The sequence below is a fragment of the Carcharhinus amblyrhynchos genome, unplaced genomic scaffold, assembly GCF_965287045.1.
Source record: "Carcharhinus amblyrhynchos unplaced genomic scaffold, sCarAmb.v2.hapA scaffold_42, whole genome shotgun sequence".
NCBI lineage: Eukaryota > Metazoa > Chordata > Chondrichthyes > Carcharhiniformes > Carcharhinidae > Carcharhinus > Carcharhinus amblyrhynchos.
Window position 1 is genome coordinate 1,149,185 of NW_027649783.1, and position 6,927 is coordinate 1,156,111.

A 6,927-nucleotide genomic window follows, 5' to 3' on the forward strand; every position below is an offset into this window, starting at 1 on the left:
TAGTTTTGAGAACTTTAAAAAAAAATGAACAAAGTTTCCACGGACAGCAATTTTAAACTAGATTTTGCGTCAGACACACATGGATGATGAGAATATTGATGTGAATTTTATTTGAGCAGACCCCCTCCCCTCCCCTACAGTTCTCAGACAGACACTGACTGGTTCGAAGTTTGTTTTACTTTTTATAGAAAATAAATCCCTGTCTCACGACCTGCTTTTCTCCTGTTCTCAGACACATTCACTTTCTACAAGGGGGCACTAACTGGTTTGAAGAATCAGAGTCAGACTGCAGTCACCGCATTCTCTCTCCATCCCATTCTCTCAGTGCCACCTTACACCATATCCGACAGAGTGATTTGGAAAAGTTGAGTGAATCACCATAAGACCATAAGACGCAGGATCAGAATTATCCCACTCGGTCCATTGAGTCTGCTCCGCCATTCAATCATGCTGATAGTTTTCTCATCCCCATTCTCCTTTTCTCATTAACCCTGATCTCTTTATTAATCAAAAACTGATCTGTCTCTGTCTTAATGACACTCAGTGACCTGGCCTCCACAGCCTTCAGTGGCAAACAGTTCCACAGATGAACAACTCTCTGGCTGAAAAAATTCCTCCTCATCCCTGTTTGAAAGTATCGTCCCTTTAGCCTGAGGTTGTGCCCTCTCTGGTTCTGGTATCTCCTACTAGTGGAAACATCCTCTCCGTGTCTACTCTATCCAGGCCTCGCAGTATCCTGTACGTTTCAATAAGATCCCCCACTCCAACCCACCCCCCTCCCCATGCTTCTAAACTCCAACTAGTGCAGACACAGAGTCCTTAACCGTTCCTCATACGACAGTTTCTTTATTCCAGGGATCATTCTCGTGAACCTCCTCTGCATCCTTTTCAATGCCAGCAGATCCTTCCTTAGATATGTCCAAAAACTTCAAACAAACTGCAGGTGGGGTCTGACCAGACCCTTATCCAGCCTCAGAAGTACATCCCCGCTCTTGTATTCGAGCCCTCTCGACATGAATGCTAACATTGCATTTGCCTTCCTAACTGCCGACTGAATCAGCTCGTTAACCTTAAGAGGATCTTGAACAAGGGCTCCCTAGTTCCTTTATGTTTTTGATTTGCTAAGCATGTTGGTTTTGGAGAATTTAGAGATTCTGAGAACAAATAATTTGTATATTGACCCTAAAGAAACACAATGATATTTGCAATCACTATAATAATTGGAGGGCGGTTGGGGGGAAGGGGGGGGGGGGTGTGGGATGCGGTGGTGGACAGACATGATTGGGTCTTGCCACGGAATCTGACCAACAGCACCTGGATGCAGCATCTGTGGCTCACTGTCCAATTGCCACAGAATCTGGTTAACAGGTGTGATCCTACATCACATATACTTCAGCAGTTCAAAAAGGCAGCTCACCACAACCTTCCCAAGGGTAATTAGGGATGGGTAATAAATGCTGACCCAGACAGAGACACCCACATTCCATGAAAGAATTGAAAGACAATCTGCGGGGAGCGGCCCTCAGAGTGTTTAACAGTTACTGAGCTGAAAAACTCTAACTAACCCCCTGGAATGCGGAGCAAAGGCCGGGAGAAGGACAATTTCCGTCCTCGGACCTTCCATTTGTTGAACGTTTTGTCCTGTGAATGTGTAGATGTGAATATTGTGGAAGAGAGATTGTCTGAAAGGAGCGGGCGGGTCAGACTAATCCAACTGTGTTTGTGTGTCTGTTCTGATCATGAGATCTCCGAGTCTCTCTTGTATAAAATGAAACGATTTTTCAATCAAAGAACACACCCAATTCCCCTGCTGAGTCCCAAAGTTAGATTTCAAGATAACGGTTTCTTTAAATACAAGATTTCAGTCGGAAAGTCTGTCAGCGATCGCGTGCCTCCACATCTTACCTCAAATCCTCAATATCTGTCCCTGAACCCAGCCACGAGCAATTAAGGCAAAACAAAATATAAAACAATGAAGCATATTTTTATCAAATAGGGTGGCAAAGCGGCACAGTGGTTAGCACTGGTGCCCGTGTTTGATTCGGGCCTTGGGTGTGTGGAGTTTGCCCGTTCTCCTTGTGCCTACATGTGATTCCTCTGGGTGCTCCAGTTTCCTCCCACATTCCAATCGCATGCTGGTTAGGTGCATTGGCCATGTTAAATTGTCCCTCAGTGTCCCAGGATGTATAGGTTCTGGGGATTAGCCAGGTAAAATTGTACCAAAGATGTTCTTTCAGAAAGTTATTGCAGACTCGATGGGCCAAATGGCTTCCTTTTCCAATGCAGAGATTCTATGCATAAACATGGCCTCCACTTATGAAGCCAAGGATCCAATCCGCTTTCCGAACGACATGTTCAAAATGTCATCTCACTCTCAAAAATCTCGCTGAACCTCAGGCCCCTCTGAGCTTGCACACTGTTTAGAACTGGACCATTTTTTTTCTTGCCTCTCCCCATCTCTTCTGTCAAAATGCAGCATTGTTTCTGAGTGTGGGATTAATAATGTGTCTCTGCTACAATATGAGTCGGAGTACTGTGAATATGTCAAAATTCGCACATGACACTAAGATGGATGGAAGAGCAAAGTGTGCAGAGGATGCTGAAAGTCTGCAAAGACATATAGATAATCTAAGTGAGTGGGCAAGGGTCTGGCAGATTGAGTACGATGTTGGTAAATCTGATATCATCCAGTTTGGTAGGAATAACAGCAAAATGGACTATTATTTAAATAGGAAAACATTGCAGCATGCTGCTCTGCAAAGGGACCTGGGTGTCCTTGTGCAGGAATCTCAAGGAGTTGGTTTGCAGGTGCTGTGGGGTAACGTGTACTTGAGAAACGATATACTTGCACTGGAGGGAGTGCAGAGGAGACTCACTAGGTTGATTCTATAGATGAGAGTGTTGGCGTATGAGGAGAAACTGAATAGACTGGAAGTATACTCATTGGAGTTCAGAAGAATGAGGGGAAATCTTATTGAACCATATAAAATTATGAAGGGAATAGATAAGATAGAAGCAGGGAAGTTGTTTCCATTGGCGGGTGAAACTAGGACTGGGCGGGTGGGCCGGTGGAGGAGGGGGGAGGTGGTGCGGGATAGCCTCAAAATAAGGGGAAGCGGATTTAGGACTGAGCTGAGGAGGAACTTTTTGACACACAGGGTTGTGAATCTGAGGAATTCTGTATCCAGTGAAGCAGTTGAGGCTACCTCACTGAATGTTTTTAAGGCAAGAATAGATAAATTTTTGAACAAAAACGGAATTAAGGGTGAGCGGGTGGGTAAATGGAACTGAGACCACAAAAAGATCAGCCATGATGGTTTTGAAGGGGGACCCTATTCCTGCTCCTAGCTCTTATGTTCTTATGAGAACTGAGACTGCAGCTTCTGTTTCTCCAAGAGAATCTCTCTGGATAAAGCCGGAATTTACAAGGATTTCTGTCACTGAGGCATTGTCTGGCGGTCTGTGTCTCACTATTCCAACTCACTCTATCCCTCCATCCCCTCTCATCAACTCTATATGAAGGTGGGATCTTGTTGTTTAGTGACTGAGTGCACACAATCTGTATCTACATCTGATCAAATAGAATTCAGCTTGTGAACAATATTCACGTTTCAACCAGCTCTGGGTTAACCCAGGCACAGCTCTGATTGGCTGCAGCCCCCTGAATCTGGGGAACAGACACTGTGAGCATCGCCGGCTTCAGAGGCTTTCACAGTTACTGAGCTGGGAAAATCCAACTCATCCCCGAGAATCCACAGCACAGAGCGAGAGGAGAGGAAAACCTGTCCTGGGAGCTGTCAATCTGAGACACAGTTTGACCTGTCAATGTGCAGATGTGAAGCTGCTCCTTCCATTCCCAATCTGCTATAACCAGGAGTTCCTAACGCCCAATAATGACCAGCTCGCAGCAATGTGTTTGAATGAACACGATGTCATATCATCCAAGCAGCATTTTGAAATGATCATTCAGTGTATTCTGATGAAATTTATTTCTTATGTTCTGTGTGTCATTCCATAAGAATCTTCCTCTGAAATGAGACCTTGTTTTGTCCTTGCGCTCCTGATGCTGTTGTTTTTCAATCTGCTCACATTATGATTTCCCTCTTGGAACCAGAGAAAGGGAACAGCACTGAATCATTCGGCTTATCTTGTCCATGCCAGCCCGAGGGCACCCAGGTGACCTCTTCAAGCTCACCTTCCTGCACTCGGCCCGGAGCCATGGAGCTGAAAGCATGATGGTGATCCACATACTTGGCACCAAAATACCAGAAGGAGTTCCGGCTCTGGGGCTGCCGGAAGCAAACGCTTTCAGCGATAATCGCTGCGAGCAGGATTCGAACCTGCGCGGGGAAACGCCATTGGATTTTTAATCCAACGCCTTAACCACTCGGCCACCGCAGCGCCAGAATTCCGCCTCCTAATATAATCACCTCAGTAGCGTTCATACTAACTTCATCAGGCACCGTTATTGTACAAAGCTCAGTGTGTGAGCTGAAATTTGTTCCTCTACTTTCGTATCTTTGTCTCTGACGGAGAACTCACTGACTAGGTCAGAGACTTGTTTTTGTATCTCAGTAATTTTTCATTACAAACAAATTAGGCCCGAATAAAAAGAAAAAGAAAAAGAGAAATCTCTATTGTATTTCATTATCGTCAAATGTTGTATTCGCCCCCTATTTTTGTCCACTCGGTTGAAAACACAGGAGGAAGTGGATAAAGTTATAAGTAAATAATCAATGCGATGGCCGGGAATCGAACCCGGGTCAACTGCTTGGGAAGCAGCTACACTCACCACTATACCGCCATCGCTCACGTTGGCCCATTACCGTTATTTTAATCAGTTATAATTACGGAACTACCTGTGTTGCTGATTTCATCAGACACGAAGTGTGTCCATCAGACAGTTTGGAAACTGAACTTGGCTTGTCTCGTTTCCCTGGACTGTTTGAAGCCACCTCAGAAAGACGGAGATTGAGGGTGGATCTAATAGAGGTGTATAAGATTCTGAAGGGTATAGATGGAGTAAACAGTGGCAGGCTTTTTCCTAGATTGGAGACAAATATCACCAGGGGGCACGGGCTTAGCGTGAGGGGGGAGAAGTATAATTTGGATGATAGAGGGAGGTTTTTCACACAGAGGGTTGTGAGGGTATGGAATGCTCTGCCAAGTAAGGTGGTGGAGGCGGGCACGCTGGAGTTGTTTAAGGTGTACTTAGATAGACACATGAGCGAAATAGGGATGAGGGATATAGGAGACTGTTTTAAATAAGGATCAGAGCCTCGTGACGTTTCTGGAAATCAACTGTTACATGTGTTGATGTTTTTCTCTTTTACTGCACAAGTGTGTCGGTCCACCTTGTTGTCTAACGAGGGGCATACACGTGGTGGGTCGTGCGTGGGCTGCTCTTGGATGTTTCGAGAATAGCCTAGTACTTCGCGTCGTTTGTGTACGCTTAAACTGGACCAGATGCTGCGCAACACTGCAGCTCAGTGACTATCACTGTTTGCTGTGCAGATACATGGATTTGGGCCAGTATCTGTGGGAGTTTGCGCATTCTCCCCGTGCTTGCGTGGGTTTCCTCCCGGTGCTCCGGTTTCCTCCCACATCCCAAAGATGTGCTATGAGGCTGATTGGTGTAACAAATTGTCCCGAAATTATTCTCCCCTCAATCTGTTTTCCAAGGTGGGTGCCATAAGCAGAGACATTGGTCAAGGGTGGAAGAGGGAAAACACAATGTTAAAATGGCGGCGCGGGCTCGATGGGCCGAGGGGCCTGTTTCCTGTGCCGTGCTGTTCTTTGTTCTTTGTTCTTTTAACTATTGTTTCGGACTGAGAATTCATTGAGTAGTTTTGAGGTCCTTTTTTTTTCATTTTAACAAATTTTCCACTGACAACAATTTTAAATTAGATTTTCCATTAGGCACAGATGGATCATGAAAATATTTATGTGAATTTTAATTATGCAGTCTCCCTCCCCTCCCCTCCCCTCCCCTCCCCCCTCTCCCCCACTTCCCGCCAGTTCTCAGCCAGACACTGACTGGTTACAAGTTTATTTTACTCTTCACAGAAAATAAATCCCTGGCCCATGATCTGCTTTTCTCCTGTTCTCAGGCACATTCACTTTCAACAAGGCCGCAATAACTGGTTTGAAGAGTCAGAGTCAGACTGCAGTCACCTCGTTTCTCTCTCCATCCCTTTATCTCAGAGTCACCTTACACCATATCCTGCAGCCTGATTTGGCCAAGTTGAGCGAATGGGTCAATGATTGGCAGATGCAGTATATTTTGAATAAATGTGAAGTGATCCAATTTGTTCGCAAACACGGGAAGACAGATTATGTTCTGTTCGGTCATAAATTAGAAGAGAATGTGCAACCAGAACAGAGTGTCCTCATGCACCAGTCACTGAAGGGAAACATGCCGCTGTAGCAGGCAGTAAAAAATGCAAATGGCATGGTGGCCTTCATAGCGAGAGGCTTCGAGTACAGGAGCAGGGATGTCTTGATGCAATTATACAGGGTCTTGGTGAGGCCACAGCTGCAGTTTTGTCTTCTTATCTGAGGAAGGATGTTCTTGTTCGAGAGCGAAAGCAGCGGTTTACCAGACTGATCCTTGTGATGGCAGGACTGAGGTATGAGGAGAGATTGAGTTGGTTACTTTTATATTCGCTGGAGTTCAGAAGAATGAGGGGACTCCTTAGAAAGCTAGAAAATTCTAACAGGATTAGGCCGGGTAGATGAAAGAAGGATGTTTGGGAGTGTCCAGAGCCAGGGTCACAGTCTGAGGTTACAGGATAGACAGTTTAGGACAGACATGAGGAGAAGTTTCTTCACCCAGAGAGTGGACAGAATGTGAAATTCCCGGCCACAGAAAGTAGTTGGGGCCAAAACATTGAATGTTTTGAAGAAGGAGTTAGAAATAGCACTTGA

General features: G+C 45.3%; 2 non-coding genes across 2 annotated transcripts; both read right to left on the bottom strand.

Moving 5' to 3' along the window:
• Positions 1–4,319: 4,319 nt before the first annotated feature.
• trnaf-aaa (transfer RNA phenylalanine (anticodon AAA)) lies at positions 4,320–4,401 on the bottom strand. The gene has a single exon. It is a non-coding gene; the product is annotated as a tRNA-Phe (tRNA).
• A 336-nt stretch (positions 4,402–4,737) lies between these two features.
• trnag-ccc (transfer RNA glycine (anticodon CCC)) lies at positions 4,738–4,809 on the bottom strand. Its single transcript has one exon. It is a non-coding gene; the product is annotated as a tRNA-Gly (tRNA).
• Positions 4,810–6,927: the final 2,118 nt, after the last annotated feature.